Genomic DNA, 19,012 nt, shown 5'->3' with positions numbered 1-19,012 from the left:
GCATGAGGTAACAAATTCAATTATAAATTATTTAGCGGTCGTAGGCGAACGCCCCGTGGTGTTCCATGTATTATAACGTCTAACGCATCATTTTAAAGGAAAAGAAAAACATGAAATAAAATTAAATGTCTATAGTCATTTAATATTTTTGGCATGTACAGTCAGGCCGGAATGAAACGCGAACACGCATATCTTGTACTCTTCTACTTTCCAAAGAGGTACTCCTTTACAGCAGGCTCCTGAATATGTACTTCGGTAGACCTTTTACCCAGGAACATTGATCCGGCCAGTTGTGCACTGCGGCTGAAAGTACAGAAGTAAAATATCGTTTTGCCAGTGCCATCTAGAAATGCAAAAAAAAAAACATGTTTTATGCGAACGCGCGACCAGAAAACAATCGAGAATGGCGCGACGATGCCGAAGTTTACGCGCCGCTATCTCCGCGTATTTCGGTTTCGTTCGAAAGCTACCTTCCTCCGCACCGTTTTGACTGCGCGTGCCGCCGCCGCTACCCGGCCGTGGCCTCGGCAGTGGGCGAACGTAGTGTTCCTGTATATGCTCCCGCAGGAGCATGTATACAGGAACACTAGGCGAACGCGGCGTCGCTACTGGCAGGAGCTCGCGCCTCTTCCCTTGTTGCTCGGAGGTTTACAATGCCCAAGTCGCGCTGCCCTTTCGAGTGAGCGCTTTGTTCCCCGTTGATTGCAGGCTTTTTCATTGCCGAGGCTTAGCTAAGTTCCTCTAGATTTTTTCGACGTTTCTTCGGTTTCCTGCGTCGCGTACTTTTGAAAGCACCAAGAAACGAATGCCGGGAAAGGCGCATATGTTTGAAGACTACGACGCGTCCATGCAAGAAGAGAAAGTGCCGTACGCCATACCGAAAGTAGCGTGGTCCCAGGTAGCACAAACAGATATGTAAGACGAAGTTGAAAGCAACTATTCGAAGCGAAAAAAAAAAGAACGGCTAGAAGACGTGTCTGGAAAATCCGTTTTCAGCTGGTTAACGTCTTAAATCAGTCATATAGCTCGTCCATTATGTCCGGATCAAAAGTCGCTTCAAAATCAATCTTCTGGGCGCAGCCATGAAACTTCAAAAAGTAGTCTACAGTGTACCTCTTCCAAACGTCGTAAGGAGGAGGAGGAAAACTTTATTAAAAAGAAGGGGGGTTGTGCGAGCTTATGGGTGGGGTCCTCATTCTAGGGCTCCTCTGGCTTGAGCTAACCTGCGGACCTGTTGTATGACGGCCCGTTGGTCCTCCAGGTTATCGTTGGTCAGCAGCGCCTCCCACTGCTCAAAAGACGTATTTTCCGTCTGCAGAGTGTTTGGTTTGGCCCCACATCCCCACGAAATGTGGAAGAGTGTAGGGCGGGCTTGGCACCAGGTACATGTGTCGGTGTATAATGTTGGGTTTATGAGATGTAAACGTCGTAAAAAAACGGCTAAAAATGAGCAACAGGAATCCCTTTTCTATACGAATGCATGCAGTTCAAAAATTAGAAGGCGTTTGCAATACGATTTCCAGCCCGCATTTTGTTCCTTTTGTTCTGCAAAAGAGGAGCTAGAATTACAATGTGGGCCGACATCAAGCTTGCGCTGTGCGCGGCACAACCCTGCTTCACGCTGCAAGCTTTTCGCTGGCGTCAATTAACTGCTGCTGTTCCGCGCAAATGAAGACAAAAATATCAAAACAACGCTCTCTATTACAATGAATAAAAGATCTTATCTAAAACATGGCACAAGCAGCATGTCATCTGGTTGCACTAAATGAGGTAGAGGAGCAAAAAGAGACCTGGAATAAATGATATTGTGACGAAGAAGACGAAGCTAGCTGGCAGTGGCGTGGGTGCCATTGTATGAGGGTGACAACAACAACTCTGTTAGGAGGACATCGTTCGACCCAGTGGCGTTCGTCCTGTTCATCGCTGCCCCGACGGCTCTGCTCTGCTGGGAACGATCGGCTAAGTTTCGGGTGGCTGATTGTGGCATTTTCTCTCTGCGTCTTTGCGCGGTAAGGCAGTAAGCCCGGACTATGTCCACCCAGTTTCCCGGCCAGGGGAGTTCCCTCTGGTCGGCTTCTCTGTCAACTGATCTCCTACCGTTGGAAGCTTTTTCGCGCAGTGGTGTCGGCAGTATTCCTGTCGCGCTGGTGCCTAAGGATGGTGGTGCTATCAGGATGAACAACCCTGGTGCTGTTCGGGCTGCTCTCCAGTCGACGACTTCTCATTATGAGTCAATCTCAGAGGTTCGCCAGTTTGGACGCGGTGGGATTCTGTGCAGATCGCCAGACCTCGCCTGTGTTAGAGATTTACTAAACTCCTCATCCTTTGCCTCCCTTCGGGTATGTTCTTTCATCCCTTCTCATCTGGCGTGCACGAAAGGTATTGTACGAGATGTAGACTCTTCCCTGTCTCCGGCAGAGACTCTTGAGCTTCTGTCGGCTGCAGGTGTTGTTGCTGTGCACCACTGTAGCCGGGATGTAAACAACGTGCGGATGCCCACTGAATCAGTGATTGCTGCCTTTGCCGGCACTTCCTGCCCCTCTGAAATCAAGGCATGGCCTCTAATTTTTCGGGTAGACCCATTATCATCTCGGCCTCTGCAGTGTAACAACTGCTGGCGCTATGGACATAGCGCTGGCGGTTTCAAATCCAACTTGAGGTGTTGCAACTGTGGGGATGGTCATTCAACAAGCACCTGCACTGAGAAGAATGAGAAGTGTTGCCTTTGCGGTGGTGCGCACTCTGCAAACTACTCAAATTGTCCCTCTTGAGCTCAGGAAATTCAAATTCTGGAAATAATTGACAGGAAACGCTGTTCGCGCCGTGACGCTATTTCAGAGGTCAAAGAACGTGCCCACGGTTATGCCGGTGTGACCGCTCGGCAAGGTGTCATGTTAGACTCAACGCTGTCCCAGGCAATTGCGGCTGCTGTGGAGGCTTCGATGTCTAAAAGGGTAGAAAAGATTGTCGCAAGTGTGTCGGAGTGCTTTACAAATGTTCTAGCAACTCAGATTACACATGCCGTGCAGGCTAGTTTGGCACCTCTTTCGACAACGATTCCCTCTCCTCTTATCCGGTCTCAAATTCCAGTAGCATCACAACCCCAGGAACAAACTTCTGTCACTTCCGCTGTACCTACCTCGGGTACTTCGAGGGATGTTGATATAATGTATGATTCCGAGATGGTGGAGCCTGATGCGCGGCTTCTTAAGCGCAGTGGGTCCCCCATGTCTCATTCGTTGTCTTCTCAGGGCACCCAGCCCAAATCAAAGAAGAAGCAGCTTGGCACTAAACCCAAGGATACCATTTTGGAGCAGGCAGTTGCTGCTGCTAGACTTTCGCAACCATAGCGTCGTTGCGAGTTCTGCAGTGGAACTGTCGCTCTATTCTTTCCGCTTCCACAGATTTACACTGCCTTTCTACTCAGCTTAATCCGGATGTCATAATTCTGCAAGAAACGTGGCTTTCAACCGACAAACATTTTCATATCAAAAATTACCGGTCATTTCGCCTAGACTGCCAGTCAAGAGGCGGGGGTTTACTAACTTTAGTCTCTTCAAAATTTTGCCACAGGGCTGTGGTATCTTTTCAACAAATGTCTCCTGACTGTGAGATTTTGGCAATAGACTTTGTACTTCCTGGGTGCTCTTCATTTTCAATAGCAAATTGTTATTTCCCCAATGGAGTCCAGGATGTTAGACCTCTGGATTTTTTACTCGTAAACTGTAAAAACCCAGTTCTCGTAGCTGGGGACTTCAATTCTCACCATGTGTCTTGGGGTTTTAGGACTAATTCATGCGGCAAGCCCCTTTGGGACTGGGTTTCTGATCACAACCTGATGTGCTTAAATTCAGGATCGGCCACTTATCTTCGCTCACACACTCAATCTGTTTTAGATCTCACGTTCATTAGTCCTGGAATTGGCGTAACGAATTGGTCGACAGTTGATAGCGGCACTTCAAGTGATCATGTACCTATTCATTTTGATATCATATGTCGTGTTACTCCGGCGTCTTCTCAGTTGCGGTCACATGTAAATTATGACAGATTTCAGACGGCGTTGCGCTCTGCCCTTGCTCCAGTGTCTAACATCGCCGAGGTCCACCAGTCAGCAAGCATATGTCTGGCTATTGAGGAAAGCCGTAAAAAGTCGGAGTTCCTGGTGAGGCCAACAAAAGGGAATTCTTCTAACTGGTGGAATGCGGACTGTACAAGAGATTACAGGCGGAGGAAGGCAGCATGGAAAAAGCTTCTTCATAACCAATGTCCGAATAACTGGAGTGGTTATAAATTTATTGCAGCCACCTTTAAACGCACAGTTTCTCGCTCAAAGGAAAAATATGACTCAGAACACTTCGATTATCTTTCAAAGGCGGGCAACCGACGTGCACTATTCGGTTTTCTACGGTCTAGGAAACAGTTCATGTCCTCTCATAATTTTCAGTCATTAGTTATGTCACCTGTAGAAGCTATCCAGGCGGTTGAATTAATAGCCACAGGCCTGCAAAAGCGGTTCTCGTCTTTACTACCTATGCGACCATTGCTGTTTGCACCAGTCGTACCAAATGATAATGCCTCACAAGTAAATCTATCAGAGCTTTCTTAAGTTGTCCAGAGATTGCCAGCTGCTGCTCCTGGCCCTGATGGTGTTACCACAAAGATGCTCAAGATTCTATTTGAAGAGTCTCCCAACTCCTTATTGCACCTAATAAACTACTCTCTCAAACACGCTTGGATACCTTCTGAGTGGAAGCTGTCCAAGGTGATCCCTTTACTTAAAAATCAGGGTGGAGGCTATGAATTGGATAATATTAGGCCAATTCCTTTAACATCAAACGTGGTAAAGTTGATAGAAAGGTTGTTACTAATTCGGGTGTCAGCCATTGTGGACCGCAAAAGTATACTCAGCCCGTGCCAACTCGGTTTCCGGCCACGGTGTTCGATATGGAATGTACATGCTGATCTTGAGAGCAGAATTCTCCTTGCTCGTCGTCAACGCCTGGTCGCGGCTTTGGTTACGTTAGATGTCGCCAAAGCTTACGACAGTGTAGAACACTCCATCCTGATACATAGGCTACAGTCTCTTCAATTTCCAGATTACATAGTTGCATGGATATCTGCATTTCTTCATAACAGGGAATTCTTTTGCGTCCATAATGGTGTTCATTCAGAGAGGTATAGACAAACGCGAGGTGTACCGCAAGGAGCTGTTCTTTCTCCTGTGCTCTTTAATATTCTGTTAAGCTCAATTCCTCTCCACCGCCATGTACGCACTTACGTCTATGCGGACGACATTGCGTTTTTTGCTGCTGCACCGGATATACATTCTCTGTATGGTCTGTTGCAGTCATATTTGAATACACTTGAGCACTGGTTAAGCGCATTACTCCTGAAGTTAAATGTTGGCAAGTGCGCTACTCTTGTTTTCCCTCTATTCACTCCTGTAGTGGTTTCTCTCACTTGCCAGTTCAAAATAATACCGCAGGTTCAATCCCTAAAATACCTAGGGGCCATTTATGACAACAAACTCACCTGGCGACCTCACATTGACCATGTCGCGGCGAAAGGGGCTCGTGCCGTGGGCATGTTACGGAGATTGTCATCACCGGTACGGCATGCGCAGAGATGCGCTATTAATGATCTACATAATGTATGTCAGGCCAATTTTAGAATTTCGATCAGTGTTGTTTTCAGGCTCGGCTACATATAAACTTCGCCCTCTCGTCCTTTTAGAGAGGGAAGCACTTCGCATGTGCCTCGGCCTTCCAAAATTTGTGGCTATCAATGTGCTGTACCTTGAAGCCCGCATTCCGTCTCTCTTATCACGACTTCAATTTTTAACTGTGCAAACTTACCTCAGGATCTATGAATCCCATTTCCATCGTTCCCAAAGCATTTTCTGTTCTCAGCCGACCTCCTTTTTTGGTGTCCCCTGGTCTCGTTTCAATTCCCCTCAGGTAGTGTTTGTGCAAAGATTACTTCAGCCTTTAGATGTAAGCATTTATGATATCCTTCCTGCGCTTCGGAATGGGCCCGCTATCCACATTGTTTTCGACGACATATTCCCAAAAAATGCTAAACTTTTGCCACCGAGTATTCTAAATGGTCATAGAAGATCATCTGAGGACCCTACCAACAGATATAGCAATAGCCACTGATGCATCGCAATGCAATGAAAAAGCAGGTGTGGGAATATTTTGCTCGCATTTAGACTGGTCCTTTTCTCTGCGCCTTCCAGATTTCACCCCTATTTTTCAAGCAGAGTTTCTAGCAGTTGTACGTGCTCTACGCAAGCTAGACCCCTCTATTACAGCAGTTGCAGTAATTACTGATTCTTTATCTTTGTGTTCGTCCCTCGCTGCACAGGTTGACGGTCCCATTTTATCAACTTTCTTATCCCTACTTCCTCCGCATTTGAGCCTTGTTCATTTAGTATGGGTTCCCGGCCACAGCAGCTGTGACAGTAAATGAGATTGCTGATAATCTCGCAAAGGCTTCCCTCAGCGGCCCCGTGTTGCCAATCATCCCGGCTACAGCCTACATTACAGCATCTAGATAATTGGTTTTGGTTTTTGGGGGGAAAGGAAATGGCGCAGTATCTGTCTCATATATCGTTGGACACCTGAACCGCGCCGTAAGGGAAGGGATAAAGGAGGGAGTGAAAGAAGAGAGGAAGAGAGAGGTGCCGTAGTGGAGGGCTCCGGAATAATTTCGACCACCTGGGGATCTTTAACGTGCACTGACATCGCACAGCACACGGGCGCCTTACCGTTTTTCCTCCATAAAAACGCAGCCGCATCTAGATATCGGCGACGTGCGTTTTTAAGCTCGCAAGACACATCACTTTTAACATCGGCGGATTATGAGCACCTTAAATATTATTGGAACAGGAAAATTTGTTGCTCTCGGCAGCTTGAAGTATCACTGACGAGGCTACGCTGCCGCATCCCCCCTCTAAATTTCTATTTACACAAGTCGGGTTTGGTGCTCTCCCCTTTGTGCATTTTGCCGTGAGCCAGAATCTATTGAACATTTTTGGCTGTATTGTCGCCGATTCAACTCACTGAGAAAAAGGTTGCTGGAGGAGCCCTTGCAGCATCTTGGCCTTAGTTTGAGCAGCCCGCTCTTGCTATCATTTGGCGCCACCAGATTTGGGTTCGGCCACAGATCTGTTTGCACCGCTGTTCAAAATTTCCTGATAGAATCTCACCGACTGCCTTGCTAAGTGTTCCAACCTTTTCTTTTCTATCAATTATTACATTTTGACTAAATCATTAATATTTAATCACTCTCTTTATTATTATTCTTAAAATTTTAAAATCAAAACACTCATCCCTTTTCTGTTCATGACGAAAAATTCACCGGTGTTGCGCTCCCACGTGCTTTTTCTTTTTGTTAACTGCGTTCAGGTGAATAGCCACCCGATTCTTGGCCGATCCCCCAGTGTGGGTATGTGCCATCTTTTGATAGGCTAACAACAACAACAACGTGTGTCATCGTATTTGAGGCAACAACAACGACAGCGCTCACGCTTGGCCAGCGGCCATAAGATCACCTTAATACTTGAATTCGGCTCCCTTGTCTTTTCTGGGTGCCCAAGGTACAAGCTTGAACCCCTGTTTGTCATGGAGCGACGCTGCTTAGGCCAGCCTAAATTAGTGGCTAATGATGAGCTGTACTTGGAGGCGCGGATACCTGATCTAAATTCACGGTTTCAGCTTCTCACATGTTCGGACGTTTTGAGGTCTTTGGAGCCTGTTCCTGGACTGGCTAGCCCCATATTTACAACGAATCCAGCTATCTTCTTTGGTCCTAGGTATAAGCTTCCTCAGGTTGTGTTCACTAATTCCCTGATGTCAAAAATTTCTGTATCAATCAATTATTTAGTACCTGTTAACGACCGGCGGGCTGATACTGTAGTCTCCTTTGACGACACCCTCCAAAGGAATGCTAAGAATATGCCTGCCAATGTATTAAATAGGCTTATTGAGGAGTATCTAGATAATTTTCCTAACCATATTGCTGTTTTTACAGGCGCCTCCCAGCAAAATGAAAAGGCAGCCATTGGCATTTACTGAAGGGCTGCTGACGAGTTACTCATTTCGGACCCCTGACTATATACCCCTATTTTTGTCGCTGAGTTTCTGACCATTGAGTTGGCCTTAATAAGGATTCCCTGCAGCATCTCTCAGATTATTATACTTTCAGACAGCCTTTCCGTCTTGACAACGCTCGAAAATCGAGGGATACTCCTATCAGCCATTCCCTTCAATTTTTTATTCCACCACATACTGCAGAAGTACGCTTTCACTCGGTCCCTGGGCACTGTCGCATTGCTTCTAATGAGAGGGCTGATTCTTTAGCAAAGTCCGCCGTTGGTGGACCTATATTGTCCCGTTCGTCCCTAATACTGTCTATTTGACTATAGCACGCTTTCAACACGTTTGCGTTTCCTTGCAGTGTGCGGATGTGCAGTTCAAGACAGTATGAGGTGTCCATGACCCTCTTGCGCTGCAGATTACTGCGACTAAATCTCTATTAAGGCGATAGCCTTTAATGGCTCATACTCGACGGACATTTTAGATCACGCGACCTTGTGATGTCACGTGATCTCTCTGCCACGCTTGCGCCAGCTGCTCTTCTCTGTCGTGAAATGAATTCAAGCGCGGCAAATTCAAATCAGTGCAATGAGTCCCAAACAGCTTTCGCACACGAATGGCACACGAACTCGCCAAAATCCCAGACCTAGAACACTCTTTGTACGCGGACGATATCACCCTTTGGACCACCAAGGGGAGTATCGGCACAATACAAGATACGCTACAACAAGCGGCAGATGTAGTAGTAGAGGAAGCACAAGCCGCGGGACTTGCGTGTCCCCCCCCCCCCCCCAAAAAATCCGAAGTCCTCATCCTACACCCAAAGCTTCAAAGAAAGAATAAAGCGCCTCAGATTAAAATCTACGCGGAAGGGGCAGCCATCCCAGAAGTGGAAACACTAAGAATATTGGGAATGTTGATACAGTCCAACCAAAAAAAGACACACTAATTAAGAAACTGAGAAACACCGTCAACCAAATCTCCCTCCTCATCAGACGCATCACGAATAGGCGAGGAGGAGTTAAAGAAGCCGAGACCAGGAAACTAATCCAAGCCTTCGTTCTTAGTAGAGTTATCTACTCTACACCATTCGTCACCATCACAGTCAGGGAAGGAGACGACCTGGATGCTCTAATTAGACAATCCTACAAAACTGCGCTCAACCTCCCTGTCATACCCCAAATGAAAAACTACTAGAGTTAGGAATTCATAACATCTTAGCGGAAATTATGGAAGCAACCTTCACCGCAGAATACAAAAGACTATCAGGCACTGAAACGGGACGTTTCATCCTAAGGAAGGCACGAATACAATATGAAGGAATCCGTGCACACACCGATTCCAAGACACGTGCACGAACACTTAATAGTCCATCCTCTGCCCAAAAACATGTATCCACACGGACAGATGAAAGGCTAGGGCACAACAACTTCAGGAAAGATTTCCAGCTCAGAAAGACACGGCGCGTGTGGGCGGGGCAGAACATGCGGACAGAGACGCCTTTTCCCCGGCAGTTGTCGATCATCGAGGTTCTCCCCTTGCATCGGCGACGATCGATAAAACAAAATTTCCGGAGGAGGCCGAAGAAGCTGCCATAGCTTTAGCCATTACCTCTACCACTGCCAAATGCATCATCAGCGACTCTAAAACCGCAATTCGAAATTTTGCCAAAGGAAGGGCCCACTCTGCAGCCATCAAAATATTACAAAAAATCTCCAATACCCGCCAGATCACATTGATCTGGGTCCCCGCCCATTCGGGCTATCCTGGAAACGAGGCGGCGCACCAATTTGCCCGAGGATTCGTAGTTAACTGGGAGGTGCGCTAACCCGAGCTCAGGTCGGCCAAGGAGCGAGTGACGTCCTACAAAGAAATTTCTCTACCCACTTCAAGAAGGACAAATCTTCACAGAACCACAGAGATCTCTAAAGCACAACAAGTCAGCTGGCGGCAGCTCCAGACAGACACTTTCTTTAATCCGTACATGTACTCTATATGTTGCCCAGAGCAGTTTAGCCCCGTCTGTTCTCTCTGTGAACACCATAAGGCAGACACACCACACATCCAATACTCATGTAATCAAGACAAGCCGTCGAACAGTCTGCAGCTCTCTCCCCAATCGCAGTGGGAGGCCGCGCTGCTCAGTTCTGACCCGGAGGTTCAACTACGAGTCACAGAGCGGGCCGAAGAGGTCGTTCGGCCTCCTGGCGTCCGGCCTAGAAGAGGAGCCCACCGCGGGGAGGGGAACGTCACCCCAACCCGCGCCTAAGACCTCTTCTTTAATAAAGTTTACCTCCTCCTCCAGCTTTCGCCTTCGCCAGTTAAGAGATATCTAAGTGCCTCCAACGAATTTTTTTTACGTCGGCCGGGGTTATCTTTGACCAACCTCTGTGAGTCTTGTGGCGAAATTGAATCCATAGATCACTTTTTCCTCTTTTGCCGGCGGTTCGCTTCTCTCCGTAGAATTTACTTGGAGGTCCCCCTCGCTCGACTAGGGCTTATATTTCGATTCTCCTCTCCTTTGGGTCATGCGCCAAAGGATATGCCCTGAAACCAGTGTGCGATTATATTCACGAATATATAATTGCATCAGATATATTCCTCTGCTAGAATAAGAATTCAGGGCTTTTTCATTTCATTTTTTTTTTCATTTTTTTATCTAAATTCGAGTCTAGGACACAAAATTATCCAATTACTCCACTCCTTGCCCATGAGTACGTTTGTATTCGCAGTGCACCCTGACCATTTCCCCGTCGTGGATATGTGCCATTAAGCTTGAGGTCATCATCATGGTCATCATCTCTTTTCCATCGTTCATCGCGTCCCTTTCTTCGGCTGGCCTCCACGTAACATTTGGTGTTAGGTGCTGGGTCATCATCGCCATCCTGATCCTGTAGCTTCGGCGTCCTGCGGCCGTGGTCATCAGCCGAGTGTACCTGGTCTGCACCGGCTGGCTGTGCCACAGCCCGCGAGACCAGACCTGACCTCACCTCTCACCCCAGCCCCGTGCCCCGCCTCGACCAGAAAACACGACGAAATGACGACGCTGCCGTGACAAGAACCCAGTGTTTCAGGGAAGGTGACCCACCGACCCGAGACGCTGCCCACATCACATCACAGGCTTGGCGGACACCAGAAAACCGGTGAATCTTGTTAAATAGTAAGGGGATGAACTAATTTTCGATAATTAATTTTTAACTATTAGTTAGGCATGCCTGGTTGCAATTAGAGATAATTGTAGCCGGTCGTTATTAATAGCCATATCAGTTTTTAGAATTTTGAAAAAGCGATTACCCTCGCCGCTGTGGCTCGACAAAATTTGGCTGCATCGTGCGAAAATACATGCCATTTCGAAAGCATGCGGGCAAAGCAACCCCTCCAGTGCACGTAACTAGTCGAAAAAGCCAAATTTTATCGAGTCACAGCGGAAAGGGTAATCGCGTTTCTAAATTCTAAAAACTGATATGGCGGTTACTACGACCGGCTACAAAACCCTAATTGCAACCAGGCGCCTAACTATAATAGTTAAAAAGTTAATTATTAAAAATTAGTTAACATGCTTACTAGTTAAGATCATTCACCGGTTTTCTGGTGTCCGCCAACGCTGGCAGTATACCATGCCACGAAAGCCACATTTTTACTTCATAAATTTTATTTGTGAAAATTACTTAGTCTTCCCTGTAACACCCGGTATATACCCAGTGTTCCGCGGAAGATGATCAATAATTTTTAAAAATAGGGTTTAATTTTGAGGTAAATAGAAGCTTTTTGCTGAATAGTAATACCATGCAGTGTTGGCAGACATCAAAAAACAGCGAATCATGTTAACTAGTAGCGTGATCAACTAAATTCTAATAGTCAACTTTTTAACTATATATATAGATAGGCACCTGATTGCCATTAGAAATTTGTAGCCGGTCGTATAGTAATGGCCATATCAGTTTTTATAATTTCGAAAACACGATTGCCCTCGTGGCTGCGGCTCGACAAAATTTGGCGATTTCGAATAGTTACGTGTACTGGAGAGGTTGCTTTGCCTGCATGTTTTTCGACAGCGCATGTCTTTTGTCCCGATGTAGCCAAATTTTGTCGAGCCACAGCGGCGGGGGTATACCACGTTTTCGAAATTCTAAAAAGTTATGTGACTATTACTAAAGCCGGCTACAAATCTCTAATTGCAATCAGACATATGCTTATCGGTAATAGTTAAAAGTTAACTATTAGAATCTAGTTAATCACTTTACTAGCTCACATGATTGTTTTTTGACGTCCGCCAGGACTGGTATGACTATGCTGCAAAAATGATCCCCCTTTACCTCAAAAACCCTATTTTTAAACATTAGTGATCATCTTCCGTGAAACACCTAGTATACACACAGTCAGTGCGAGAGTAGATTGAAAACATTAACGTCATCTGCTTAGTTCTTCCCGCGCCTGCACGTACTATGAGCAAAAAAAAAAGCGTATACGACAACTAAAACAAGAACAGCGAAGCAAGAATATATTAGTTCAAGGAAACAACATCAGCACGCTTGATCAATATGCGATGGCTCGAAGACCACCGCGAGGAAGCGTTTAATGTTGTTGTTGTTGTTGTAGTGGTTTATTTAAAAATAACATAAAAGGAAGGTAAAAGATTTTTGCTAGCCCCGGCATCTGCCATCACGTGCGGCGGCACCTGAGCTGGGGCAGCGGAAAGAAAGGATAGCAGGCAGGTGGGAGAAATGAAATAAAAGAGGTGAGGGGACAGAAGAAAGACATGGGGGGAGGTAAATAGTACACTACATAAAATAGATATACACTGCATAAAAACATTAAAAGTGAACACTATAAATGCAAAATAAATATACTATATACATTATTTACACCTTTCTATATTTTCTCTCTACCAGTATTACTTTTATGTGAGCGCCTTCATTTTTCATTTATGCCGATCGAGTTTCATTTGTTGCTGGTAGTACGTAGCACATAAATACGGGTTTATATTTCTGAAATAGGCGCGAGCTGGTGCGGTGAGAGACGCGTGTATAGTGCTGTCAGTCTGCTCCCTGCAGCTGCCACGCCTAGAGCATTTGCGCAGTGCACAAACGAGCGCTGGAACGCACTGACAGCCTTATACAGGTGTCCATATGCATTGTTTTTATTGATCTTGGGCGAAAACCAAATTATGATCATTGCCAGGCCGATTTGTAAACTACTTAAGGAACTGCCTCATCATGAGCAGCCAGCTCCTCCCGATGTTTTGTCACGTCTTGTGCTATGCTCGTTATGCGCAAAGAGCCTTCCCCGATTCCGAAACTGCCTCGGCCGCTGCCTCGCAAATCCACCCGTCGGCGGTTGGGCGATGCGTTGATCCGGCCGATATCTTTGAGCGACATGTTTCGAACTCAAGGACGACCCCATCATGTCGCAATGCAGAACGGGCTTTTTTTTTTCTTTCAGTGCGGGGCACATATATGAAACTATGAATAATATGCTTGCGCAACATTTTTCAATTTAGTTCTTTTGAAAATTAAAAAAAGTGTCTAAATGTTGATAAAAACATGCCTGAAGCGTCTCCTCGATTCCAATGGGCCCCGATATCACCTCACCATTGCGCAGACTGGCCGCTAGGCGGCGCTAAAAAATGACCCTCAAAGGGTTTTTTTTTTTCAAAGGGTTAGACTGGGATGCAGGGAACATTTATGGCTAAAAGGAGCAGTGGCAGGCAAGCAAACACTCCTTGGCTTTGTATACCTGTGGACAGGGGTTAATGCCAAAGAGGAAAACAGGAAAATGTTAGAATGTATTGCAAGCGACATTGATGAGCTAGGAGGACAGGGCGAGATAATTATATTAGGCGACATGAATGCACACATAGAAGACCTGGATGGGTACACGGATTCGACAGGAAGCATGCTGCAGGACATGTGTGACAGGCATGGTTTAGTTGTATGCAACAGCACCGAGAAGTGTGAAGGGCTCATGGGAGGCGGGGAGTCTGCACTCGACGATAGATTATGCACTAATGTCACAGAGGATGTATAACAGATTAGGGGTAATGAGCATAGATGAAGATGGTTCCAGAAGTCTAGGTAGTGACCACAAGCGTATCAAGTTGAGCTTCAGAAGAAAAAGCAATGTAGGACTGAAGCAAGATGAACAATCAGGGGGAAATTTTTACTCAGAAAAGCAATTGGAAGTAGCAGCCAAACAAATCGAGAAAGTAATTTTTGAGGATAGTGAAACAGAATGGACTTATACCAAATTAACTCGATTACTGGAGCTAGAGCTAGCTAAGGTGCGAGTAAAGCTAAAAGGGAAAAGATGCAAACCCAAGAGTTGGTGGGATGAGGAGGTCAAGAGGGCAATAGAAAAGCGCAAGGAAGCATCCAGGGAACACAGATATTCCAAGAAGAGGGGGCACCAAAACCAGAAGTAGACAGAAAATGGGATACCTTCATAAAGTGTAGAAGGGACGCATCCTATTTGATTAATGAGAAAATTAGAAGAAATGGTGCCCAATGGATGTCAAAAGTAAATAAAAAGGATAGAAAAGCAGCCCAAAAATTCTGGAAACATCTAAATGCAATGAGTAATAAAACTAGGCTAGAACAAAGGTTTATTGTTACAAATGAGGGTATTCGACTAGAAGGGGATGAAGCAATAAAACACATAGGAACAAGGATGACGGAAAAATTTTCAGCAAAGCACGTGGTACATAATTTATCGAAGGAGGATAGACCGGTTACAGCAATAGCTTCACTTGAGCAAGGAGAGTGGGAAAGGGCAGAGAAGAAGGTTCCTAGTGGCACATCAACAGGACCAGATGGTATCCCGATTATGTTGATAAAGAAGTTAGGACCAAAATCCAAGCAAACATTAATACAGGTAGTGAACAAAATGATAGTGGATGAGAAAGTCCCCGATGAATGGCGATTAAGTAGAATGAACATGATATATAAGGGAAAGGGGGACAAAGCAGACGTAAGTAACTATCGCCCCATAACAGTGACATCTGTGGTTTACAGGGTGGTGATGCAAATTATAAAGGATAGACTGCAGGCTTGGGTGGAGAACGAGGGGGTGTTAGGGGAACTACAGAATGGGTTCCGGAAACAAAGGAGGTTGGAGGACAATCTATTTTCATTGACACAGTGTATAGAAATTGCGGAAAAGGAACATAGGCCCTTATTGCTAGCATTTCTGGATATTAGGGGAGCCTATGACAACGTTACTCAGGAGCATTTGTGGGACATATTGGGCACATTGGATGTGAAAAATGGAGTAATTAGTCTTTTAAAAGATATATATATAGGTAACAGAGTGCTCATAAAATGGGAAAAAAATGTATCAGGGCCTGTAGAGATACAGCGGGGGCTTAGACAAGGATGTCCTCTGTCCCCTTTGTTGTTCATGTTGTACCTGCAAGGTTTGGAGGCCAAGCTAGAGGGGAGCGGACTAGGCTTCAACCTATCTTGTTTCAAGCAAGGGGAATTGATTAAACAGACATTACCGGGACTAATATACGCGGACGATATAGTGATAATGGCTGACAACAAGGAAGACCTGCAGAAGTTGTTAGACATATGCAGTACAGAGGGAGATAGATTAGGCTTCAAGTATAGTAAGGAGAAATCTGCAGTCATGATATTTAATGAAGAGGGCGGCGAGCATAGAATACAGGAGTTCGCGCTAGAAGTAGTGAATGAGACAAGTGTCTTGGGGTGCTGAGTATCTGACACAGCATAAAAAATATGTAATGAATTAAGCCAGTAGGAATGCAGCTGTCATGAAAAATAGGGCACTGTGGAATTACAATAGCTATGAGATGGTAAGAGGGATCTGGAAAGGGGTGATGGTCCCTAGCCTGACCTTCGGGAATGCGGTCCTGTGTATGAGGCCAGATGTTCAAGCAAGGCTGGAAATTAGGCAACGGGGAGTAGGGAGGTTAGCTTTGGGAGCACATGGCAATACACCAAATCAGGGGGTACAGGGCGATATGGGATGGGCGTCTTTCGAGAGCAGAGAGGCTAGCAGTAAGATAGCATTTGAGGAACGATTGAGAAAGATGGAGGAAAAGCGGTGGGCTAGGAAAGTTTTCAGATACCTGTATATAAAGAATGTTGACACGAAATGGAGAAAACGAACTAGAAAATTGACAAGCAAATATCTGGACAGCAGTAAGGGGGCAAATCAGCAATTATCGGTTAAGAAAAAGGTTAAAGGAACAGAGAGAGCTTTGTGGAAAACAGGGATGCTGACGAAATCGGCACTGGAAACATACCGGACCTTTAAACAGGAAATTGTCAAAGAAAATATCTATGATAATTGTAGGGGAAGTTCTTTGTTGTTTGAGGCCAGGACTGGAGTTTTGCGGACTAAGACGTATAGAGTCAGGTACCAGGATATAGACACTTTGTGCATTGCGTGCGGATAGGAGGAGGAAACGGCTGAACACTTGATACTTTTCTGTAAAGGGCTTCACCCTACGGTGGAAGGCTGCGGGGCTGACTTACCCAAGGCATTGGGGTTTAGGGATAGTGAAGGGAAAGTGGATTTTAAGAGGTTAGAAGTAACCAAGCGAAGGTTATCTGATTGGTGGCTAAAAGCAAGACAGGAGTAAAATTTCACAAGAGATGGCTAGGTGGCTGGAGCCACCGCCCGATGTAAAGGGTTCAGCCGTATCCATCCATCCATCCATCCATCCATCCATCCATCCATCCATCCATCCATCCATCCATCCATCCATCCGTCCGTCCGTCCGTCCATCCATCCATCCATCCATCCATCCATCCATCCATCCATCCATCCATCCATCCATCCAATAATGATGACCCTCAATTTCATAGGTCACGGCTAGGTGGCTTGAGTAGAGTCCCTAGCAAGTATTTCTAGGGACCCTAGCTTGAGCCTACGCCCGATTTAAATGGTTCAGCCATATCTATCCATCCATCCATCCATCCATCCATCCATCCATCCGTCCGTCCGTCCGTCCGTCCGTCCGTCCGTCCGTCCATCCATCCATCCATCCATCCATCCATCCATCCATCCATCCATCCATCCATCCATCCATCCATCCATCCATCCAATTTCGGTTTCAATGGCTTGCAGACTGTGACGCACGACGCCCGATCATGCTATTTCATCATTTTTGCGGGCTTTGAGCAACAGCTTTTATTTTGTTAAGGACAAAAAAAAACATGTTTTTAGATGTCTCAGAGTGCTAAAATACTTAAGAAGTCTAAGCTGACTTCCACATATTAATGAAAGAGGATCATCAGTTTCGATTTCGAAATCTGAAAGCGTGCTCTGCACGCCGTTCTATCATGCCGTTAGGACCTTTTGTCTGCTGCATAACCAGTAAATTTTGGACGGTTTACAACAAAAGGAACATGTTCGAAACATCCATATTGCAGCAAGTGCTTGAAGTGGCTAGAAATGCCGCAAAGTAAGCATTTACAGTGCATGATGCATGGCTGTATATATTGTACTGTTGCTAGTGGCAAGAAATAAACTACTTCGGACAAGTAAAAAGGGAAAATAATCCATGAGATAGAATTAGGACAGGAGGAAGTCTGGAATTGCCTGAACTCTCACTGTAGCCAGGTGACCCATAGCAAAGGAGAACTGCATATGGCGCTCAATGAATGAAAGCCGGAGACGTCGCTGTAACTTGCCTGGGGAGTCTCTGGCCCGCAGGGGGCACATCCCTCATATCTAAAGTAAAAAGAGCTACTACTGGGGCTAGTTGGAAATGCTTTATTGAAGGTATTGGTGAGTGCTATCAAAATACGGAAAGGTGTTCTGTGTGTTCGTCCCTTTCCGTATTTTGATAGCGCTCACAATCCCATCAAGAACCTCATATCTAATGTTGTTAGAACTTTGCAAAGCGCGCGTCTGTTAATGGCGATCTTGCTGCGGAGCATTTCGAGAGATGTTTCGATCGGCTGAAGCAGATCTTTGAAGGCAGCCTAGCTGCACTGTTCCTGGCCATTTTTCCGACGAGCTTTCGCCGAACGGTACCACCTTGAATAACGTTGACAAATTTCAAATAAACCCATGCCCCTCTTCTTTAGTCTGTCCGCAAGAAACACAGCTCACTAGGTTCCTGTGCGATGCACACACGCACAGTGACTTTGGGTGTAACACAGCAGCTAGGCGATGACCGAATTTCTCCAATGACAAACACGTACGTGCGTTGATGAAACATGACAACTGGAACAAGGGGAGTATCAGACATGGCGAGCGACGTGTGAATATTTAAAAAACTGCGCTTGAAAGCACAGGCACGTGCGCACTTACAAGGAAAAATTGCATGCGACAGTGTGATGAAGGCGGCGGAATTCGTTTCTTACTGCTAGCTGTTTCAAGAATTTTCGAGAAAGAGGTTTCCCGTTGTTCATCTTCGCAGCTGCGTTTTTGTCTGTTATGTCAAGTGCATGGTTTGTTAGCAACGGTTAGATGAACTTCTTGCATATACAGTATTGTGCGTTTTTATCGCTGATACTTTCAAAAATTTCCCCGCCTCAACCGCTGGCTCGTTTGCGGTGAAACTGCACACAGAGCTGGCGTATTATGGTAACTTTTGTATCGTAGCAAGTTTTACAATGGTACTTACTTAGTTCAGGCGCACATGATGCGAAAACGTAAGCGTCTACGAGAGATCAGCGAGCCAAAACCCGCAGACGACGCTTTTTCGCTGAGAACCGGCAGTGGCGCTATCTGTTTTCGGCAGTGGAAAGCGTACGACAAGGTCGCCGAGACCAGCGTTACTAGATGGCCGAGACGAGCGTTGCAAACAATATTCTTATTAAGGTAAAGCCTCTTTAAATCAGTTGTTTTGATATTTTCCGCTCAATTAGCCGAAAATGTTGTAAGCGCTTCAGTTGAAGCAGACGCAAATGCCGAACGGCATATTCAAAGGGCCCGCG

This window comes from Amblyomma americanum, chromosome 1, assembly GCF_052857255.1.
Source record: "Amblyomma americanum isolate KBUSLIRL-KWMA chromosome 1, ASM5285725v1, whole genome shotgun sequence".
NCBI lineage: Eukaryota > Metazoa > Arthropoda > Arachnida > Ixodida > Ixodidae > Amblyomma > Amblyomma americanum.
The sequence above is the reverse complement of the archived record's forward strand: the minus strand, read 5'-3'. Positions refer to the sequence as shown.